Source organism: Candoia aspera, chromosome 2 (assembly GCF_035149785.1).
Source record: "Candoia aspera isolate rCanAsp1 chromosome 2, rCanAsp1.hap2, whole genome shotgun sequence".
NCBI classification, from domain to species: Eukaryota; Metazoa; Chordata; class Lepidosauria; order Squamata; family Boidae; genus Candoia; species Candoia aspera.
The window spans coordinates 9,768,238-9,791,621 of record NC_086154.1 but is presented as its reverse complement, the minus strand read 5'-3'; the positions used below and the strand labels follow the sequence as shown (position 1 = coordinate 9,791,621).

General features: G+C 49.2%; 1 pseudogene; it reads right to left on the bottom strand.

The window, feature by feature from the left end:
* Positions 1-5,752: 5,752 nt before the first annotated feature.
* LOC134489832 (zinc finger protein 850-like) overlaps positions 5,753-23,384 on the bottom strand; it is a 50,545-nt pseudogene continuing 32,913 nt past the window's right edge.

The window sequence follows — 23,384 nt, the reverse complement described above, 5'->3', positions numbered from 1 at the left end:
ATAGGGGCAATGAGTGTTGGGACTTTAGGCCCTGGTGCCAGAATCCTCTGGACGAAGACCTTGGTAGTGGGGGGGGGGCGGTGAGCCTTTATGGTTTCTGGCCCCTTACTGAAGCCCTCAAGATGGGGGAAGGGGGATTGAGTAGGGCTGGGTCGACGGCTTCCAACCGCAGAAGAGATATAGTGACGGCTACGGTCATTGGCGTGTAGGCCTCCGTGGTGTGGAGTGGGGAGTTAGTCTAGAGTGTGGGTCGTTCCCCTAACTGCCTAGGTAGTTAATAGGGTCCCTCCAGTGTGCGTGTGGTATAGTATGCATGTGGTACTCCCTTCTGAGTGTGAGAGACTTGGGGGGAGTCCAGAACTGTGTGATTGTGTGTAAAGGTGCTCACCCCTGTGTGAGACAGGAGGTGGGCAGGAACGGATGAAGTGCCTCCCCGTTGACCAGTGAGAGAGGCTGGGGGGGGGCACAGGGAGAGGCTGGGGGCATTGGTTAGGCTCCCGCAATGCCGAGAGCGTGAGCTGGTGCGCTGTAGGGCTGGCCACTGCCCTGGGATTGATCGAGTGTTGGAGATGTATGAGTGGAGGAGGAGACCCTTATTTCCACCCAGGGTTCCTGAAGGTCTGGGAGTGGAGGCAACTGGGCTATAGGGCGGGGTGTACTATTGAGGTGGTGACAGGTCGGGGATGTTATGACAGGAACCGGAGGTCAGGCCATCTTCGGGGAAGACGCCCCCGGTGTTTGTTACCGGTGGCGTGTTCCGGCCCTCCGGGTTCAGACCCAGGCCCTGGTCAGCGGATTCTTGAGGGCCCTGGTCTCTGGCTGCTGCTTTTGAATGCCAGGTCAGTAAACAACAAACCCCCCTTATAAGTGACTTGATCACAGAGGAGGGGGCAGACCTGGCGTGTATCACTGAGACCTGGCTGGGTCAGAAAGGAGGGGTAGCCCTTTCAGAAATGTGCCCAGCCGGGTTTCAGGTGTGGCACCAGCCGCAACACCAGGGCAGGGGAGGTGGGGTGGCAGTTGTCATCCAAGAAACTCTAGTGGCCTTCAGGGGCCCTGCTCCACAGGTGGCCGGTTGTGAGACCCTGTTTTTCAAGTTGGGTTCCTGAGAACAGTTGGGAGTGTTGCTGCTGTACCAGCCTCCCTGCTGCATGGCAACCTCCCTGCCTGAGCTGCTTGAGGCCGTCTTGGGGCTGGCGGTGGAGTTCCCCAGGCTTATGGTCTTGGGGGACTTCAACCTGCCTTCCCTGGGGCGTGCCTCGGATGCAGCTCAGGAGTTCATGGCTACCATGGCAGCCATGGGCCTGTCCCATATTATTCAGGACCCAACTCGAGACAGAGGCCTCACTCCGGACTTGGTTTTCTTGTCGGAGCAGTGGCAATGTGATCTGAGGGGAGAGGTAGATCTGTCCCCATTGTCATGGTCAGATCATGCCCTGGTGACCCTGAGATTCTCCTATGCTGCCCCCCTCCGCAGGGAGGCAGGACCTATTTGGCTGGTCCACCCCTGGCGACTGATGGACCCAGTGAGGTTTCAGAGGGAGCTGGGGGTTATACCTGAAGATCTGCTGCACAGTCCAGCGGAGGCCCTGGCTGCTACCTGGAATAGGGAGGTGACCGGGGCCTTGGACAGGATCGCGCCTATGCGACATCTCTTGCCTCATCCAACCCGACATTCCCCATGGTTTACGGAGGAGTTGAGAGTTTTGAAGAGGCTTAAGAGACGTCTAGAGGTCCGCTGGAGGAAGACAAAGACCGAATCCGACCAAACACAGGTTAGAGCCGCCATTAAGGCCTACCTTGTGGCGGTGTGGCGAAACGCCAATATTTCTCCGCTCTTATTGCATCCACAGAATGCCGCCCCACGACCCTGTTTAAGATCACACGTACCCTTTTGGGGAAGACGGGCCCAGTGGCCCACCTACAGGGCCATGCGGAAGAGTTTTCTGAGCATCTGCAGGATAAAATTGCTCAGATTTGCTCCAAGTTGGACTCCAAGTGTGAAGCAGGTCGGTGGAGATGCCAAGGGAATGTTCTTGCCCAATTATCTGGGAAGTTTGATCCTGTTGGACCGGAGGAAGTGGACAGGATCCTCTGGATTGTGAATGCCACCACCTGTCATTTAGATACATGTCCCTCCTGGCCAGTGAAGGCAGCCCGGGAGGTGACATGTGGTTGGTTCCAAGCGATGGTTAATGCATCCTTGAGAGAGAGGGTGTTTCCGGCCACCTTTAAGGAGGGGCTGGTGCACCCCCTCCTGAAGAAGCCATCACTGGACCCAACTGTGCTGGACAATTTTCGTCCAGTCTCCCACCTCCCCTTTTTAGGGAAGGTGGTTGAGAAGGTGGTGGCATTGCAACTCCAGAGGTTTCTGGATGAAACTGATTATCTGGACCCCTTTCAGTCAGGTTTCAGGCCAGGATATGGGACAGAAACGGCACTGGTCGCACTTATGGATGATCTCTGGTGGGAGCAGGATGGAGGTAGTGCATCCATCCTGGCTCTTCTTGATCTCTCAGCCGCTTTCGATACCATCGACCATGGTATCCTTTTGGGACGGCTCAGGAAGCTGGGGTTGGGCGGTGTAGTTCTGCGCTGGTTCACCTCCTTCCTCCAGGGCCGTTTCCAATCGGTGGTGATTGGGAGCAAGAGATCTGACCCTCGGCCCCTCCATTGTGGGGTGCTGCAGGGTTCAGTTCTCTCTCCTCTCTTATTTAACATCTACATGAAACCACTGGGTGAGATCATCTGTCTCCATGGGATGAGATACCATCAGTATGCTGATGATACTCAGTTATACATCTCCATCCCAGGTGAGGTAAGTGATGCGGTGACTGCCCTGTCTCAGTGCCTGGGGGCCTGGATGGGGAACAACAGGCTTCAGCTGAACCCTGGTAAGGCAGAGTGGCTGTGGATTGACAGCTCCTCGGTGTCCGGAAAATTGTCATCTTTAGTCCTGGATGGGGTGGCACTGCCCCAGACCGACCCGGTGCGTAATCTGGGGGTTCTCCTGGACTCATGACTCCTGCTCACAGAGCAGGTGGCAGTCGTGGCCAGGAGGGCCTTTGCTCACTTTCAGGTTGTGCACCAGTTACGCCCGTTCCTGGAGTAAGAGGCCCTCCAAACAGTCACTCATGCCCTTGTCATCTCTCATATTGACTACTGCAATGCGCTCTACATGGGGCTACCCTTGAAGAGTATCCGGAAGCTTCAGCTGGTCCAGAATGCAGCCGCGCGGGTTATTTTTGGTGCCCCTGGATTGGGACATATAACACCTTTACTGCGTGAGCTGCACTGGGTGCCAGTTTGCTTCCGGGTCCAATTCAAGGTGTTGGTTATAACCTTTAAAGCCCTACATGGCATGGGGCCAGGTTACCTGAGGGACTGTCTCATCCCCATAACATTGACCCGCCCCACCCGGTCAGGCAGAGAGGGCATTTGCAGACCCCGTCTGTAAGAGAATTCCAACTGGCGGGGTCCAGGAAACAGGCCTTCTCTGCAGTTGCCCCCGCCCTTTGGAACATCTTGCCCGCAGAAGTGACGCAGGCGCCTTCACTTCTGACCTTTAGGAGGGCCCTGAAAACCTGGTTCTGCCATCTTGCACGGGGCACGCAGGTGGGCGACCATCCATGGGGTTGGCTTGCGCCTTAGAGCCCCTCCCACCTGATCGGAATTTTTAACCTCTTGGATTCTATACTTATTTATTGCATTTTATATCTGTAATTGTTTTTATAGATGTTAATTGTTGTTGTTATAGTCTTGATTTTATTGATTTTATTGTAAACTGCCCAGAGTCCCCCTTTTGGGGGAGATAGGCGGTAGCAAAATTTGAATAATAAATAAATAAAACTGAAAGTCCTCCTCCAATTCTGAGACGTCCCTCCTGAAACTGTCCTGTCCTACTTGACACGAGGCACCTTGCATTTAATTTGAGAGCTGGTTTTAAGCCCCCTGTCATTGAATGGTTTTCTCCAAAACTTCGGAAGGCGCAAGAGTTCCAAAAGCTTGGTGGGAGGGAACCCATGACTGGGATCTACTACTAGAAGGATCTAACGTGTTCCAAAGAAACAGGCCCAACAAAGGAGGAGGAGGAGTTGTGTTGTACGTAAAGACTTACTAGACCTGTAGAGAAATACATGGCATCAAAGACGAACGCCTTCTTGGAGGCATCTGGGTGAGTATCAGGGGAAAAAGAAATGACACCGCCATAGGGGTGCACTACAGGCCACCCAGCCAAGCAGAGGAGATAGATGAAGGCTCTGCAAATCAGTCGGCGGAGGTGTCCAGGAAACACACCGCTGCAGTAACGGGGGACTTTAACCACCCTGGCACCTTTATCATCCAAAGGGTGGAAGAGGGGACTAGAGGGTCAGCGATGCTGGACCTAATACTTACTAATAGGGATGAAATGGTTGAAGGAGTGGAAGTTGTAGGGACTTTGGGGGAGAGTGACCGTGTCATGCTAGGATTCAGCATCATGCAGGCAAGGGGAACGGAACCAGGTCAGACTGGTCTTCTGGCTTTGAAGAGAGCTGACTTCAGCAAACTGAGAGCAAGAACAGGAAGGATTCCACGGATGGACATCCTAGAGGGGAAAACAGTTCAGGATGCTTGGGAAGTTCTAAAAAACAAGATAATAAAGGCCCAAAGAACAATACCACAGAAAGAAAAGCAAGACACAAGGGGCCTGGAGGCTCAATCCTACGAAGAACAGCTACAGCAACTGGGCATGTTTGGCTTAACGAAGAGAATACTCTCTTAACGAGAGTAACCATGTCACCGAGGGAGACATGATAGCCGTTTTCCAGTACTTGAAGGGCTGCCACAGGGAAGGGGGCGTCCGTGTATTCTCCATGGCACCTGAGGGTAGGAGAAGAAACAAGGCGGGGAAGCTCGTCAGAGGGAGATCCAACCAGGAAATAAGGAGGAGCTTCCTGACTGTGAGAACTCTTAAGCAGTGGGATTGGGCCAGGAGACCGCCAAGGTCCCTCCAACCCTGTGATTTTGTGATTCTAAGCAATAGCCTTCTAGATGCGTTATGACTTTTTTTTAAAAAAGAGTTCACCTTCCCCATTAAAAAAAACTGCTCAACATTTAGCTGGCTGAGGGAAATTAAGCAGAGCTGCACAAGTTGATATTTGGATGGAACATCACTAGGAAATCTCCAAGCTATACACTAAGTTAGGGAGTCAAACAAACCTCAGAAGAGGACACTGGCAAGAAAGCCACCCAGATGCCATTCGGAGTGAAGCCTGACTCCAAGAATCCTTGGTTTCCAAAGCTGTCAGAAAGCTCTCCTTATTTTAGCGGGTGTAAAAAGGGCAGAAAGCTTCTTCTCCAGTGTAAATTCTACAGCTCATAAAAGAACTAAACATAAAATTGAAAAGCTCCATGTGTGGTGCTGTTCAGTGAGGTGGGCTGACCTGAATGAGGACGGGAGCCTGCAGCAATCAACCAGGAAGGGCACCTGGACAGGTAAGAGAGGCAGATCCAGGTGCTGCATCTCAAAAGATGCCCCCTGGCCAGGGCTGCCCATTGGCCAAGCCCAGGATGCCTCTCAGGTATCTGTCACCGGGCCTCCAACCACCCCTTGCCTCCTCCTAGCAGGGTTCATGCCCATGGAGGGGGCACCTCTAACCTACCTGCCCTCTGAACTGAAGATCCTCCTCTTCTGCCCCTCCAGACCTTTGGGACCTGATCATCCCCGGCAGCGACAAGGTAACGTGGGAAACTTTCCGGAAAACATCAGTTATATTCAAACGCCTGGCTCAGTCTGAAAAGCTGCTCTTTGATGCCTTCGGCTCTGGGGCTGCCACAGACTAACTCAGTTCTTCCCCCAACATGCGGAGAGTCCCTTCTTCTGAGTAGGACGGTCGCCCTCCTGGCTTCCTTCTCCCATTTTCAGGGTTTCCATCTTTAAAATGAGGCTTTTCCACCGGTAGAATTCAGTGTCCCCAAGGGTGAAATGACATTCGGCACGGGCACTGCAGGACTCCACCCCAATGTTCCATGTCACATCTCCAATCGAGCGGAGGGAATTTCATGCAACCCCCTTTCCCAACCGGGATCAGCAATAAGGGGAAAAACCTCACATGGGAACATTTTCTCTATCATTAACGGCACTAATTTGCAGAGATTTCAGATGGGGACGGATCGCAAAAGTCAAGAGGAGGCCACAAGGCTCAGTATTAACGTCCACTTTGGTTGGCAGCAACGTATTTAAGCCCATTGTAGAAGCTTTTTGTTTGTTTACTCACAAGAAGGGAACACATCATAGAATACAGAGTATATTTTGAATAGAATTAACGTATCTTTCGTTAACACTGCAGAGCCAACCACTAAATATGGGGAGAAATTCAAGAACAGTATGAGAACAAGATACTGGCGGTCCTGATCAGGGCTTCTCGATCTGTATCTTCTAAGAGAAAAGTCCCGACTGCAGGATGGACCTTTCTATAAATGCAAGGACACCATCCATATCCAAGAGGATGTAGCACGACAGTGGGCAATGCCCCCAAAATGGCAAACCTATAAAAATAAATCCTTAGGGAAAGAAGCGTTCGCAGCTCCTGCCCATAACAAAATGGGATGTCATAACAGGTGTGCACAAAAATACGGCACCAAAAAAGAGCGAGAGAGTGGAAGGAGGAGACAATTAAATGTAATTTGAATATTTTAAAGCTTAACAACTTTGCAGAGGTTTACATTCAAAGCCACTCGGACCTTGAGGCTCAGGACAAAAGAGCCTCTTGCTTCCTCCCCACCCCCGGCCTGGTCCTGGTTGTTGGCTGTCCTTCTGCAAAGGGATCATATGGAAAGTGATCTACTAGGGGGAAAAAAAGTATTATAATCTGGTCACTGAACTGTGTTCCTGAAATGAACAAGCCTTGAATTCTTTGGTGTCTTCTGAACTCAGCAAAATCAGGATCATTCATCTGCATAGCTAAAATGCCATTTAATGGTTCCAAATAATTCTCCTCTCTTTACTTTTGGGAAAATATAAAAAGAAGCCCTGAGAGAGGGGTGGAAGAAATGGAAACATCTCCCATGTCTTGGGAAGGGAGCTTTGCCCTACCTTGGTCCCACGTTCACAGCAACTCTAACACTACCCAGTTTTTTCCTTCTCAAGAGCCATAAATGGTTCTTACACAATGCATTTCTAGACATGAAACATCTTCCACTGTGCAGTTCTTCTCTCCCACCTCCACCACCGAGGGGGATGCGACAAAAGGCTCAGCCTCTTGGTGCTGCTGTCACCCACAGCCATCCAAGGCTAACAAGCAGGCACCTCCAGGCAAACACGATCACAGCAGGGGCTGTTCCTACACCTGGAGATCCTACGCTGAAAACCACGATGCCTTTTCTCCTCAGCTCACGATTCCTGCAGCTCTTAATCGTGTTCAACTGCAAGGCAGAACAGCCTCTCCATCTGAAACTTTACAGGGCTTTTGTCACTGCCACAAACATCCCTAATATATTCCCTCATAAAATCTGAGTGCTCCTCTCTTTTTTCCATGTGTCTTTTTGGAGCTGCAGCAGCTTATTGGGAAGTTCTGGCGATAGCAAGATACATGTATTTGCCTTTCTCAAACTAAAATTTTCCATTTTTTTCCTCCTCCCTCATGTCTAATACTAAAACATGTTTGACTAAAAAGAATCAGGCCAGAAATAAAATACTTTTCAGCTGGAGATTCTGATCTTTCGGAGATCAGAAGTCAAATTCAAGCCTTCTCTAGACTCAGCGCTTTCTGCCTCATGTGCATTTCCTTGTGTCTGCTAAGGGAGAAATTTTTTGTAAAGCACCGTCCACAGTCTGGGCATTTGAATGGTTTCTCTCCTATGTGTAAAACTACGTGATTTATAAGACAAGACCTAAGACTAAAATCTTTCCCACAATCTGGACACTCATAGGGCTTGTCTCCTGTGTGAGTCCTCTGGTGTCTAACCAGAATGGAATTCTGACTGAAACTTTTCCCACAATCCGGACACTCATACGGTTTCTCACCTGTGTGAGTCCTCTGGTGTCTCACCAGGTGGGAATTCTGACTGAAAGTTTTCCCGCAATCTGGACACTCATATGGTTTCTCCCCTGTGTGAGTCCTCTGGTGTTCCACCAGGCTGGACTTCCAACTGAAAATTTTCCCACAATCCAGACACACATATGGTTTCTCTCCTGCATGAGTCCTCTGGTGTATCCCTAGGCTGTACTTCCAACTGAAACATTTCCCACAATCTGGACATTCATAGGGTTTCTCTCCTGTGTGAGTCCTCTGGTGTTTCACCAGATTGGACTTCAAACTGAAACTCTTCCTACACTCCAGACACTCATACGGTTTCTCTCCTGTGTGAGTACTCTGGTGCATCACCAGGTGACAATTGTGACTGAAACTTTTCCCACAATCTGGACACTCATATGGTTTTTCTCCTGTGTGAGTCCTCTGGTGTTTCACCAGGCTGGAATTCTGACAGAAACTTTTCCCACAATCTGGACACTTATACCGTTTCTCTCCTGTGTGAATCCTCTGGTGTTTCACCAGGCTGGAATTCCCACTGAAATGTTTCCCACAATCCGGACACTCATACGGTTTCTCCCCTGTGTGAATCCTCTGGTGTTTCACCAGGCTGGAATTCCCACTGAATTTTTTCCCACAATCCAGACACTGATACAGTCTCTCTCCTGTGTGAGTCCTCTGGTGTTTCACCAGGCTGGAATTCTCACTGAAACTTTTCCCACAATCCGGACACTTATACGGTTTCTCTCCTCTGTGTATCCTCTGGTGTTTCACCAGGCTGGAATTCCCACTGAAACGTTTCCCACAATCCAGACACTCATACAGTTTCTCCCCTGTGTGAATCCTCTGGTGTTTCACCAGGCTGGAATTCCCACTGAAATTTTCCCCACAATCCAGACACTGATACAGTCTCTCTCCTGTGTGAGTCCTCTGGTGTTTCACCAGGCTGGAATTCTCACTGAAACATTTCCCACAATCTGGACACTCATAGGGTTTCTCTCCTGTGTGAGTCCTCTGGTGTTTCACCAGATTGGACTTCAAACTGAAACTTTTCCCACAATGTGGACACTCATATGGTTTCTCTCCTGTGTGAGTCCTCTGATGTTTCAACAGTTCGGACTTCCAGCTGAAACCTTTTCCACAATCCTGACATTCATATGGTTTCTCTCCTTTGTGTGTCCTCAGGTGCATCACCAGGTGGGAATTCTGATTGAAACCTTTCCCACAATCCGGACACTCATACGGTTTCTCTCCTGTGTGAGTTTTCTGGTGTATCACCAGGTGGGAATTCCGAGTGAAACTTTTCCCACAATCTGGACACCCATATGGTTTCTCTCCTGTGTGAGTCCTCTGGTGTCTCACCAGGTTGGACTCCCAACTGAAACTTTTCCCACAATCCGGACACTCGTATGGTTTCTCTCCTGCATGAGTCCTCTGGTGTTTCACCAGGTCAGACTTCCAACTGAAACTTTTCCCACAATCCGGACACTCATATGGTTTCTCTCCTGTGTGAGTCCTCTGGTGTATCACCTGGTGGGAATTCCGACTGAAACTTTTCCCACAATCTAGACACTCATATGGTTTCTCTCCTGTGTGAGTCCTGTGGTGTCTCACAAGGTGGGAATTCCAACTGAAACTTTTCCCACAATCTGGACACTCATACGGTTTCTCCCCGGTGTGAGCCCTCTTGTGATTCACCAGGGTGGCATGCTTGCTAAAGCTTTTCCCACTTTGAGAACACTGGTAGGGCTTCTCGCCAGTGTAGGTCCTCTTGTGCATAATCAGCTGTCATCTATGCTTTCCCCACAATATAAACCTCTGTGGGGCTTTTCCACCACTGCTATCCTTGGATTCTCGAGATCAAAATGATTTTTGATCCCTTGTTTGGTGGTGCTTTGATTCAAGCCACTGTTTCCTTCCTCACAGGGTGAGGCTTGTGTTACTCTCTGCCCTCGGTGGCTATCCAGGTGACCTCTTCTTCCCCACTGATTTCTAGATATTTCCCACATTTTCTGAATTTGAAAATTATTCTGTTTGACCTTTTCATGGAATATTTGAGTTCCACATGATCAATTTTTTCCAGCTCAAAAACTCTCTTCCTGTTTTCTCTCCCTCGTCTGTCACCGGCTGGGCAAGGAGAAGAGTTCTGGGGTTCTCTGGAGAAAGTGGAAAAGATTTGATTGCTTGTTTGATTTACTTTCCTTTTTAATGCTGCCTGTGATTCTCAGTTGTCCAGAAGGCTCTTATGGGCATCCTTTTTGTCTATAAGATTCACATAAAAGTGTTTAATTATTATGAAATGGCTGCACAACATGTGAAAACAAGAACAAAATGCAGATTACAATAAAAAAGCAAATGTGCCAAAAGGCTAGATTAACTTCTAACATTCCTTATGATTCATTTGACACACAGAAGACTAGCGAGATCCGTGTTCATATCCTGACATTCACTTGCTGGCTTGGGTCAATCACAGATTCTTAGCACTGCAAAGGGGTATCATCAAGGATCTCTGGAAATGCTGGGGATGGATTCTACACATACACAGATATGCACACAGAGAGAAATACAGATAGACACACGTACGAATGTATGTATGTAGAAAATCCATGTGAATTTCAGCCTGCAAAACGTCCCAGAAGCGGGTATGGTCAATATTTTGGGGCTACTTTGAGAGGGCTGGGGGGCTTCAACCGATGAAATGGTGCCCAAAGCCTCTGCAAGATTTAAAGCACCAGTTTTGTCCATTCAACTCCTCAGCTCAAAATAAGAAAAGAGCACAAAATCCTGTCCACAACCACTCTTGGGACATCACGATACAATATAGGTAGTCCTCCTTTCTGACTGCAATTGGGACCGCAATTTTGTCACTAAGCAGCTCGGTCATTAAGTCACTCTCCAAGTGAGATGGGTGGGGAATGAATTGGATATATAAATAAAAAAATAAAGGTGACATTACGTGAATTTGCTGATTTACAACTTCAGTTCTGGCTGCTGTTATTAAGCAAATTACCATGGGTGATATTAGCATTTGAGGAGGTCATCCATGCCTTCTTTTCAAGTTCAAGAAACCATGTTTTCCTTTTACCCAAAACCCTTTCTTCCTTTTACGTGCAAAAAATAGCCTTTTCAGCAACTACACAACAGAAAGTCCTTGAATACACTTGCAAGTTTTAAGATGATACAAACCCGGCCAGGAAAGGGAGTGACAGAACCCATACATTTGCCACTTTGGGAATGTTACCTAGATTCAATGTTTCCTATTGTCCAATTCTCGCATGTAATCAATGTCTGTTATTGTTTGATTGCTTGCCTTATGACGTATCACGTCTACTGAATGTATGTGTCATTTGTCTCTGTACCCTATAAAAGGACTTGACCCCCCCCCTTAACAAATGCTTTTGCTTTTCCCTGAATTGCTCTGTGATTCCTGTTTTCAGGTAGGCAAAATTCACTTTGCAAAGTCATATGCACCCAAATTGAGGGACCAGGTTTTTATCAGCTCCAGCCAAACTCGGGGTGCCTCAGTTTCTAGGCAACAGTGTCACATGACCGTGACTTGCGGCTTCCTGCTGGATTCCCCATTGATTTGGCTGGTCAGAAGCCGGATCTGAAGGTGGCAAACAGCAATCATGGGAGTGCAAGACGCTGTCACCGTCGTCAATGTGCGTCGGTTGCCAGCACCCACATCGCTTGGAGGGCCACAAGTTTCAGGACCAGTTGGAAGACTCCTTTTCAGCGCCATCCTGACTTTGAATGGTCACTAAAGAAGTGGTATGCGAAGACTACCTCTGCACCTGAACATCCCAAATGGTCCTGAATGGCTATTTAAAAAAAAGTGCTGGGTTAAGCAGAGTTGATTAATACACGGATGGGAGAGTCTGTTGGCTAGTCTTGGAAGTAGAAAAACATCCCAGGAGACGGCAGTGGCAGGTCGGTCCCAGATTCTTGCCAAAAAAACAGCATCTTCATAAAATCACAAGGAGTAAGCACTGACGTGAAGGAGACTCTTTAAATCTCCCGACCGCCAGAAAAGCCACTTTTGCCACTTGGACTTTTTGTCTTTTTTATATTATTTATTATTGTAATTTTATACTTTATATTTTATGATTGTTGTCTTAATTGATTGCTGTAAACCGCCCAGAGTCCCCCGATGGGAGGAGATGGGCGGGGACAAATTGGATGGATGGATGTGCATGCACCACTTTCAAAGCGCGCAGCACCGGAGGAAGAAAATGCGGGGTGGGGAGGAATAAGGAGCAGTCGGCATTTTGCAGCGGAGTTGCTCCTCTGATTCTCCCCCGCGGAGGAAACGAGGCAGCCCCGCTCGCTCCCAGCCTCGCCTCCCTCCCGTCCGCCGCTCACCTTCCGGCCGCTGCTACTCCGACCCCGGGAAGACCACAGAGCGCTCCTCCGCGCCACTTTCCTCCCAGGCTGGAGCCGGAAGAGGAAGTTCCCCTGCCCTCCTCCTCCGACATCCCCTCTAGCAATCCAATACTCTATTGTTTCAGCTCCCCCTCCCGTTGGATGTCGGACTTCAGCAACCACCGACTGCGCTACTGGATTGACAGTTTTCTAGGCGGGGTGGTTGCTTTTTCCTAGAGCGCCAGCTAGCGACACAAGGCTGAAAAACCCACTCGTCCGGTCTCTACCCTAAGGCGTTGGTGGGATTTTTTTTTGGTTGATTATGTACCATCAAGTCCTTTTCGACTCCCAGCGACCACATCGATAGATTTTCTCCATGAAGTTCTATCTCTCTTTCGGGTCTCCCAAGGGCGCACTCTTCGTCACTGCAACTGAGCAAAAATGTCCTTTGCAAGAAGCAGGAAGTAAACCAAGGGAAAGGATCCTGGGGGGAAATGGTGTGCAGACAGGCAACGACAAAGCACCCCTCCCTTTCATTGCGGAGCTTAAATCTCGCTAGAGGGCAGAATTACTCTGCGCAGCTTCCCAATTCCCAGAGGAGTTCGCTTTCAGCCTTGAGGATTCCCAGGCGGCTTGGGCACAACACTTGGCAGGCACCAGCTTGCAGATCAAAAGGTGATCAAAAGATTCCTGCGCTTTTGCGGGGCTTGGCTCTCGGTGGAGATCAAACCCTCTCTACCTCCTAAAACTTCGTGCCTGATTTCCCAGGGCTCAAAAGGATTTAGGACCTGGGAGCCCCAACAGGCCACAGGCTCCAAGGGAGCCAGCTTCACTCATGCTGGCCAGGGCTGCTTCAAAGCGCGCCCAGGGTCTTGGAGCCGGTGTTCCCAGCAAGCCGGCTTTGTTCCTGCAGGAGGAGATTCTAAAACTGCTAAAGGCTCAAAGCCATGTGCACCTCTAAATTCGTTTGCACAGGAATCTTCCTTAGGTCAAAGCGAGAGTGACACGTATGGGGCAGGGCCCCCAAAAGGGGGGCTAAGAAAGAGGGGGAGACTATCTCTGTATGGGAATGAAACTGATAAACATTCCAAAGAAATATTTCAAAGGGTTGTAGAAAGGGTGGTAAAAATAGGCATGTCCACACAAAAGAATATAAAAAGTCACCATTCTCTTTGTCTGACACATTCCTTTTTTTTATTAGAAATTTTTAATGTAATAAAATACAGAAAACAAAAGCAAAGATAGAAAATAAGAGACAGAGAAACAATTAAGAAACTGAAAAAAACCCTCATACAGTGGCGCCTTCCACCTGTCTTTCTATCTTCTTTTAATTAAACTTAATTAAAATTTTAAGGTTAAAAGATAAAAGCTAGGAACAAATGAAAAAAGTAAAGTAAGAAAGCAAAGTAGAAAAAAGAACATAGTCAAAAGTGCAGAAAAAAGAAAATGCAGAAAAAGAAATGACTTCTGACTTTCTTTGCTACAGGTATAAGTATTCATTTCCATTAAACTCTTACTCTAAGTTTACAACAGAGCTTTCATTAATTCTCTTCTCCACTGTTATTTCTAACTATCAGATCCAGATTTCATGATTTCATTTTTTTCCGTTTCCGCAAAAAGTCCAAAGGGGGTTTCCAGGTCACATTAAAATTAGTCAATATCTTTTCTCTAATCAAAGCTGTCAATTTCTCCCTCTCAGCCAACTCCATCTACTTCACCAACCATCTGAACATTGTAGGTCATGTTCAGTCTTTCCACCTTTGGGCATATAAGAGCCTCACTGCTGTTGCCAACTACCATGAGTTCTTTCTAACTCTTTGTCCATCAGTCCCAAAAGAAACTGGACAACCAAAGTGGCAAAAAGATAATTTGAAAGTTAACTTTTTTTTTTCACTGTATCCTATTCCAAGGAATGATTTTTCTTTGTTTTTAAACCAGTACCTTGATAATTGGGAGCTTGTGCAGGGAAAACCCTTGGCATTAAACTTTTACGGAACAGTTTTGCATTAAAAATAGTTGATCCAAACTCTGATTTAGGTTTCCGACGGGTCCCCTCCACATTTGTGACCTGGGGAAAGTGGACCTTTGCCCTCGCCTTTTTTAAAAGAGCCCAGTCAAAATAGCATCCTCCATCTGTAGGAGTGGGGTTAGGAGGGTCTGAAGTTAAAAGGCTGAAAGAAATCTTTACGGAAAGTGAAAGCTATAAAAGGGAAGGGGACAGACGCAGAGCAATTCGGTGCCTGGGGACAGACGTGGGATTCGGACTGCTGGAGGAATACTGAAAATTGGAAAGGGGAGAATGGAATGGAATGGAAGGACCAGAAGAAGCAGGGATGGCTGGATGGAATTCTAAACAGAAACACGCCATGCAACATTCTATCCCAACAACTCAAGCCTGTTTGGAGCCCAGCCAACCTGGCTATTGTGCCCACACCAGTCTCTGCTTCCTCAAAATGCACTGCACACAGTTGTTAGTGCTCCCAGGCCCGTCCCTTGACCTGAAATCCTTTTATCTTTTTGCATAAATCACAAGAACCCCCTTTATCTCTTTGGAAAGCCAGAGAGATCTTTTTCCTCCATGCACTGAAAAAGATTCATCATGCAAAGCAGAGATCCAGCACAGTCTCATTTGGTAAGCGCCATGTTTGACTTACATTGGGAAGACTCAATTTCAAATTGCAGCTCAGTAACAAGCAAGTAGGATTGATCCTTCTCTCTCTCTTTTTCACAATAATATTAGTGATGAATGAAAAAGAAGGCATTGTGCATGAATCAAAAAGAAATCCGGAAGAGAAACAAATACTAAGCAAATGAATTGAAACATCTGATCTGGAGATGAGAACAGACAACCTGTCCAGTTTGGGGGGCATTAGAGCCTTTCACGATGCAACTAATGGTCCTCATCAACCAGGGTACCTTTAGAAACACTGGACAGGAACAGCACCCAGGCAGGGCAATGCAACAATTCTTACTGCCTTGGAGAGGTTACTACCTGCTAGCAAAGGTCATTACACCCCCTTTACTAACAGAACAGTTTACTACAGGAAGTCCTTTAATAACCTGCAGTCACTACTATATCTCAAATGCAATGCAGGTAGTCCTCAGTTACCAACCACAATGGGAACCGGCAGCTCCGTCGGTAAGCGACACAGTTGTAAAACAAAACGTCACATGACTGCACTGACTTCTGACGGCAGTTCCAGTTGTGGCCATTAAGCGTGATGTCACCCACAGTTAAGCATGATGTCGCATCATCGAAAGTTGCACCTTCCTGCTGGGTACTCCATTGACTTTGCTTGTTGGAAGCCAGCAGGAAGGTACAAGGAGGTCCTCGTTTAACGACGGCAACTGGGACTGCTGAGGTTGCTGTTGCTAAGCGATATGGTCACCTCCCTTCACAGAGTGGCTCTATTTTCGTAGGGTTTAAATTGAGATGGGGGGGCGAATGGAAGAGGAAGACAGAATCGCTATGCAGGGACACGTAACACTGAGGCAGGCTGGAAATACCTGATCGGTTAACAATTACAAAGTGTTAAAACCCCATTGTGTTTACCTCCTTCTGAGCTCCCTCCTTGGTACCAATCAAATATATATCCCCACTCCTTTTCGCACTGAAAATGTTGCCTGGTCTGGCAATGAAACGTCTGCAAGAAAACAACAAGGCTCAGAGAGCACCAAGGAATCTACAACCATCAGAATGGAGGATTTATTAGGGGCGCTTGTGGCAGTGACAAAAGCCCTGTAAAGCCTCAGATGCAAAGGCTGCTCGGCCTTGCAGTTGAACATGAGGGGTGGGAGCTGCAGGAGTATTGAGCTCAGGAGAAAAGGCATCGTGGTTTTGAGCGTAGCATCTCCAGGTTTAGGAACAGCCCCTGCTCTCCATCGCTCCTTGGATCAGCAGCTTTCCTGGTTCCACTTCAAGGTAACAGGAGAAATCCCAGTCAGTGCCTTTCCCTTCCCTTCTCGCCGCATTTTGCCAGGTGGCTGCACCTTCATTTCATTTACTATTTATTACTCAAATTTAATTACTGCCCACCTCCCCCAAAGGAGGGACTGGACTCTCCTGCGTCCTTTTCCAAGTTGGAGACAGTGATAGATGGTTTTACGTAGATAGAACTTAAATACAAATATATTTCATATTCATATATTCTATATTTCGCCTTGGTATTGTTGGAAGGAAATCTTACCAGGTCCGTTCCGACCCGGGAATAAAAGGACTCAGGGGGTTGCTTGGACAGAGGGGATCTTTATTATCATCTTTATTTTTCTGCGACGGTCAGAGAAATCAGCTGCCGGAGGCGGCTACACTTGCATTTTCCCCAGGAGCCCTTTATATAGGGAAGCTGGGCTCTTGTTAGCCGAAAAGGCGGGAAAGCGCTCCTCTTTAATAAGAACGTCTTTGGCCCGCGTCTTGCGAGGGGGCCTCCCAAGAGGCCGTGATTGTCCGACTAAAAGACTGGAGGCGTTTTTGTGGTTGCGAACCCCGTTGCTTTGTGGTTTCTGTCCTTGAGGAAATTAGGCCCCCGCTGAGCTGCGGCTTCTGCCTGCCGGGCTGAGACTATTGAAATGGGGGGAGTGGATTTTCCTCACCCTCATCAGGGAAACCTCGGCTAGTTCCTGACATTTTGTTTCCTTAGTCTGATTAGCTTACTGGGGAATCTGTTTTACCCACTTGTGTTTTCCTGACACAATTCTATGTCCAGGTTTTCCTGTTCATATTTTAACCCTGACCTGTTGTGCTGTATTTCCCTGTGATTTCTATTCCTTTGCCTTGTCCGGAGGGGAAGTGGTTTTGGCGGGAAACAGCGTTCAGAGAAAGGCCGGGGAAAGAGAGTTCGGAAAGGACGAAGAGGGGGACGCCTTGAACCCTTCTCACAATATCTTAGAACACTTGCACTTTTATTATGGCTCTGAAACCCTGTTCTGTTTCCTCGAAGACTTGTTGGCCTCCTTACTCTTCCTTTCTCACAGGCCTTGACAGATAGCTGTTACCATAGAAACAAGATCAGGTGTACATTCCAAGGACAGAGGAAGGTATTGTTTAGTTAATGGTCAAGGGGCCCCAGGAAGGAAGGAAGGAAGGAAGGAAGGAAGGAAGGGAGGGAGGGAGGGAGGGAGGGAGGAAGAAGGTTCCTTATACGGAAGAAAGTTGAGGTGGTGTGGAATCAAGACAGGACTCAGGGCACAAATAATCAAGGCTGACCACAGTCTTTATCGATACCGCACACACCGGAGGGGTCCTCACCAAGATGGTGGGTGCCTCCCCTGCAGACAGAAGCAATGCACTGATATCTACACGCTACAGAGAAGGAAACGATGGAAGTACACACAGTCATACGATGGCGGCAGCATACATGCATATTCACAAGCAACAGAGCTCAAGTTCCGCTCTCTCCCACTTGCCTACTCTGAAGGAAGCCATTGTCCTAGTGGGAAGAAAACCCTGTGAATACAGGGATTCCTGGGCTGCTCTAGGAACGTCCTGACAAAAGTCAGCAGGAGCTGCAGAAGCTGGTGTGAGATGGCCCCAAGGCTGTTGCCACATACCCTCCTTCCTTCCTTCCTATTTCTTTTCTATCCCTTTATTATTTTTACAAATAACTCAAGGTGGCAAGCACACCTGTTACTCCTCCCTCCTCCCATTCTCCCCACAACCACCACCCTGCGAGGTGAGCTGGGCTGAGGGAGTGCATGGCTGGCCCAAAGTCACCCAGCTGGCTTTCCTGCCTCAGGCGGGACTAGAATTCACCGCCTCCTGGCTTCTAGCCCGTTGCCATCACCACCGGACACGGGAGTGACGGGTTGTGGCATTCGGTAAGCTGGCCCATTTGAGGTAGCCTGGTTCAAACCTGTTGCCCCCTGATGCACTGTTTTGCACAACTGGAGGTTACAAACCAACCAACAGACACAGGGGTTTTCGTAGAAAATAGATATATTCTTAGTAGGTTTTCTGGGGTCTAATTTATCTGTTCTTTTTATTGTAAAGGGGCTACTTGTTGGGTATTCCACTGTTCCCTTAGTGTCAGTGTTAATGGGTCTCTTTGCATCTTTGCATATTCAAATTCACTTAATATTCCTTCCTTTCTGGTCCGCACTTACTTCTTAAGCATGACATACATTATTATTAAGATCATCCTCACACTCATACCCATTGCCCCACTTTTTGCCTCCTGCGGGTTTGGGTGTACGCATGAGACATCTCCCAAAAGAAAAAATAGGAAGTCTGCGCAGGATGGTAATCAAAAGAAACAGACAAGCTGCCATAAACCCTTGCAGTAGCCAGCCAGCCATGGCTTCCACCAAGCCATTCCATTCCATTCCATTCCATTCCATTCCATTCCATTCCCTCTATTGTCCTGTTTAATCCCCCAAAGACGTCAGTATTCTGTGGCCACTAAGTATACTTTGCCCTCACTGGGGTGGATTCTAAATACTGTTTAGAATGCAAGATGTTGCATTATAGTATGGCCCCCTCAAAGATCCAGAGGCTTTTGAAGCATTTCAAGCATCTGCAGCTCCTAACCGTAACAAAATAGGACATCATAACAGGTGTGCACAAAAATATGGCACCAAAAAAGAGCAATAGACAGGAAGGAAGAGAGAATTAAATGTAATTTGAATATTTTAAAGTTTAACAACTTTGCAGAGGTTTACATTCGAAGCCACTCGGACCTTGAGGCTCACGCTTCCTCCCCACCCCCAGCCTGGTCCTGGTTGTTGGCTGTCCTTCTGCAGAGGGATCATATGCAAAGTGATCTACTAGGAAAAAAAGTATTATAATCTGATCACTGAATTGTATTCCTGAAATGAACAAGCCTTGAATTCTTTGATGTCTTCTGAACTCAGCAAAATCAGGATCATTCATCTGCATAGCTAAAATGCCACTTACCGGCTCCAAATAATTCTCCTCTCTTTACTTTTGGGAAAATATAAAAAGAAGCCCTGAGAGAGGGGTGGAAGAAATGGAAACATCTCCCATGTCTTGGGAAGGGAGCTTTGCCCTACCTTGGCCCCACGTTCACAGCAACTCTAACACTACCCAGTTTTTTCCTTCTCAAGAGCCATAAATGGTTCTTACACAATGCATTTCTAGACATGAAACATCTTCCACTGTGCAGTTCTTCTCTCCCACCTCCACCACCGAGGGGGATGCGACAAAAGGCTCAGCCTCTTGGCGCTGCTGTCACCCACAGCCATCCAAGGCTAACAAGCAGGCACCTCCAGGCAAACACGATCACAGCAGGGGCTGTTCCTATACCTGGAGATCCTACGCTGAAAACCACGATGCCTTTTCTCCTCAGCTCATGATTCGTGCAGCTCTTAATCGTGTTCAACTGCAAGGCAGAACAGCCTTTCCATTTGAAACTTTACAGGGCTTTTGTCACTGCCACAAACGTCCCTACTAAATTCTCCATTCTAATGGTTGCAGAGTCCTTGGTGCTCTCTGAGCCTTGTTGTTTTCTTGCAGACGTTTCATTGCCAGACCAGGCAACATCTTCAGTGCAAAAAGGGAGTGGACTTTGCCCTCTGTTTATATACCATACTTTGCCCTGCTTGTGTTGGTGGGGGTGTTCTTCTCTCCTTAAAAGTTCCTCGATCGGGCTGTTGTTTGCTGCTGGTTTGTTGACTGAGTTAATGCTTCCTAAATTAGGGTGTATTGTTCATCTGCTGTTAATCCCGGTGTTGATCTTTGCATATGCGGGTGTTGATTGCTTCCAGGAATTCTCTTGCGTTTTTCTGGATTTGGCTTGTTCTAGGATGCTCAGAGTTTCCCAGTTGAAGGTATGGTTGAGTCTGTCCATGTGTTGTGAGATGAAGGAGTTCTCATCATGTCTTCTGACTGCCAGTTGGTGTTCGTGGATGCACTCTGCTAGTTTTCTGCCTGTCTGTCCCACATAGTGGCTGCTGCAGTCCTTACACTCTATGATGTAGATGACTCCTGTTTTTTCTTCTTGGGCTACTGGGTCGTTTGGGTTGCGCAAGATGTTCTGCTTCAGCAAAGGATCGTTACCTTGTCGTGGTGCTGGAGCTTGAGCACCTCAATGATGCCATGAGCTAAACATGAAGGGCCACCCAAGACGGGAAGGTCATGACAGAGAGGTCAGACTAAATGCGATCCTTGGGGAAGGTAATGGCAACCCACCACAGTATTCTTGCCGTGAAAACGAAATGGATCAGTAAACCAGAGATATGTCAGTATACTATCGGAAGATGAGACCCCCAGGTCGGAAGATGGTCAAAATGCTACTGGGGAGGAACAGAGGATGAGTTTAACTAGCCCCAGACCTGATGACGCAGCTAGCTCCAAAACGAAAGGACGGCTAGCGGCCGACGGTGCTGGTGGTGAACGGCAAATCCTATTGTCATGCGCTGCCTACCTCTGAATAACGTTCAGACACTGGTTTGCAAAGCAGGCTCTGGTTTATTTCAGGGTAGGTACACCGTTGGTAGAAAAAAGCTGAGAGTGACAGGAGCGCGCCGGTGCGGGGTTTAAATACCCCGCGCCGGTCAGCGCCCCCTCGCTCTCGGTCACGTCACCCCCCTTTGTCCCATGCGTTGCCCTGCCATTGGTTGAGGGTTTCCAGGATCGCCCATCCTCAGGTTTTCATTCTTCTGCTGATTGCTTTCAGCTGGGCGATCCCCGTTGTATTGCCGCTGATGGCTTGGGTGGCTCCGTGATCCGTTTAGCTATTGTTTGTTAGCCGTTAGTCGTTGTGGGTTGATGGCTACTTAACTTGTACCCCTTCACCTATTTCCTTGTCATTGTCATGAGTGCCATTGCGCTGATGACTTTAGCTCAACGGCACTCATGACATACTGCCCCCTTTCCGAATAGTGTTCTCCCCCGGGTTTCTGGGTTTTCCCCATGGAGCTGTCAAAATGCCACATTTTTTTTTTTTTTTTTTTTTTTTTAAAGTTCCCGCCGGAGTAGTTGTCGCCCCTCCCTTTGCTCCTCCCTCTACCACGTGCCTTCCCAGGGTGTGTCCATGGTGCGCATGCTCGGGTTCTGACCTGGCGTGCGCATGCTCCAGCCACACCCTGTTTGTTTGGCTCAGTTCGGCGAGGCGAGAGGCGTGGCTGGTCGGGTGCTTCTCAGCTCCAGGTAGGGCCCTTCTTTTCTTATTTAGAGTGCGTCGCCTTTGTTGTGTCTCTTGGGCGTTGCCCCCAGGTTGCCCTGTTGACTTGCTTGCCACTCCCCCGCGGCCGGGGGGCGGGGGGAGGGTGCTGGCGATCGTTTGTCACCACCCCGTGGGCCCGGGGCGGGGGGAGTGAGTCCCGGGGGGGGGAAGGTCCACCCAAGTCGCGGGCTTGGGGGGGGCCCTTTCCCTTGGGGCACGGGAGGCGGGGGGAGGCCTGCGGGGGGGGGTTTGGTTTTGCTGACCTTGGTTGCGGTTTGTCGGGGTATGCCCGGTGAAATGCTCTGGTCAGGTCAGGCGCGTTAACGTTATGCGCCGCCACCCATTCAGGGTGGGGGAAGTGTTTCCACCTGACCAGGTAGTGTAGGGTTCCTCGTTGTTTGCGGGAGTCGAGGATGTCCCTTATCTCGAAGTGGTGTTGCCCGTCGATCATAAGCGGTGCGGGCTGTGGCGTGCTTGGGTGCCATCGGGAGGTGGTTGCCGGTTTTAGGAGGCTGGTGTGGAACACCGGGTGGAGCCTCCGGAGGTTGTGTGGCAGGTCCAGGCGTATTGCTACCGGGTTCACTATTTGCGTGACTCGGAACGGCCCGATGTACTTAGGCCCCAGTTTTTTCGAGGGTTGGGTTGACTTTAGGAACTTGGTGGAGAGATAGGCCATATCCCCCGCCTGGAACGTCGGTTGTAGGCGCCGGTGCTTGTCGGCCTGCTCTTTGTAAGCAGCCTGTGCCTCCTTTAGCGCCGCCGTGATTACTGGCCATGCTTCCGCGATCTTCCGTCCCCAGTCGCTGGCGTCCACCTGGGGTTCCGGGGGTTGAGGTAGCTCCGGGATGGGGACGAAGTCGCGCCCCGAGACTACTTCGAACGGGGTTTTCCCCGTGCTCGTGTGGACGGCGTTATTGTATGCGACTTCGGCGAACGGGAGCAGTTCAGCCCAGTCGTCTTGGTGGTAGTTCGTATATGATCGTATAAATTGCTCTAAGGTGGCATTAAGAACCTCAGTGGCTCCGTCCGTCTGCGGATGCCAAGCCGTAGACAGGGCCTGTTGGGTCCCCGTCAGCTTCAGGAAGGCCCGCCAGAATTTGGAGGTGAACTGTGTGCCCCTGTCGGTCACCACACGTGCGGGACATCCGTGTAGCCTGTACACGTGGATGAGGAAGAGTTTGGCTAGTTGTTGCGAGGATGGGACCGACGTGCAGGGGATGAAGTGGGCCTGCTTTGAGAAGTAGTCCTTCACCACCCAAATGGCCGTTTTCTTCTGGCTGGGTGGGAGGTCCACTATAAAATCCATAGAGATTTCCTCCCATGGGCGGGAGGGTTCTGCCACCCGTTGCAGTAGCCCCGCGGGTTTGCCTGGTGCCCGTTTGGCCCTAGCGCACGTTGGGCAGGACGCCACGTAGGTTTTTACGTCTCGCCTGAGCGCGGGCCACCAGAATTGGCGCCGCGTTAGGTGTAGGGTCTTGAGGAACCCAAAGTGTCCCGCTTGCTTGGCGTCGTGTGACCTATGCAAGATCGCCTGGCGTTGCGAGTCCGGGACGTAGATTCTGCCTTCCCCCCATGCCAGGTCTTGCGCCATTGTTACCTTGTCGGGGTTTGCCAGGAACCAGGGGTCGGTTTTGAGGGCGGCGGCGAGGTCCGTGCGCATTCCCCCTGGTAGTTGCGGTTGCCTTCTTTCCGTCGCCGGTTGTCCCGCCGTCGGCTGCGCCGTAGCGTCGAGCTGCCTCCGTGCGCCGCTTCGGGTGGTCACGGCCATCCCCAGTTGCGAGGCGGATAGGACCGTCCCAATGGTGTCTGGGGCGGGCTCTTCGTCTTGGGGCAGCCGGGAGAGGGCGTCGGCCAGAAAGTTCTTCTTTCCCGGCATGAACTTCAGCTGGAA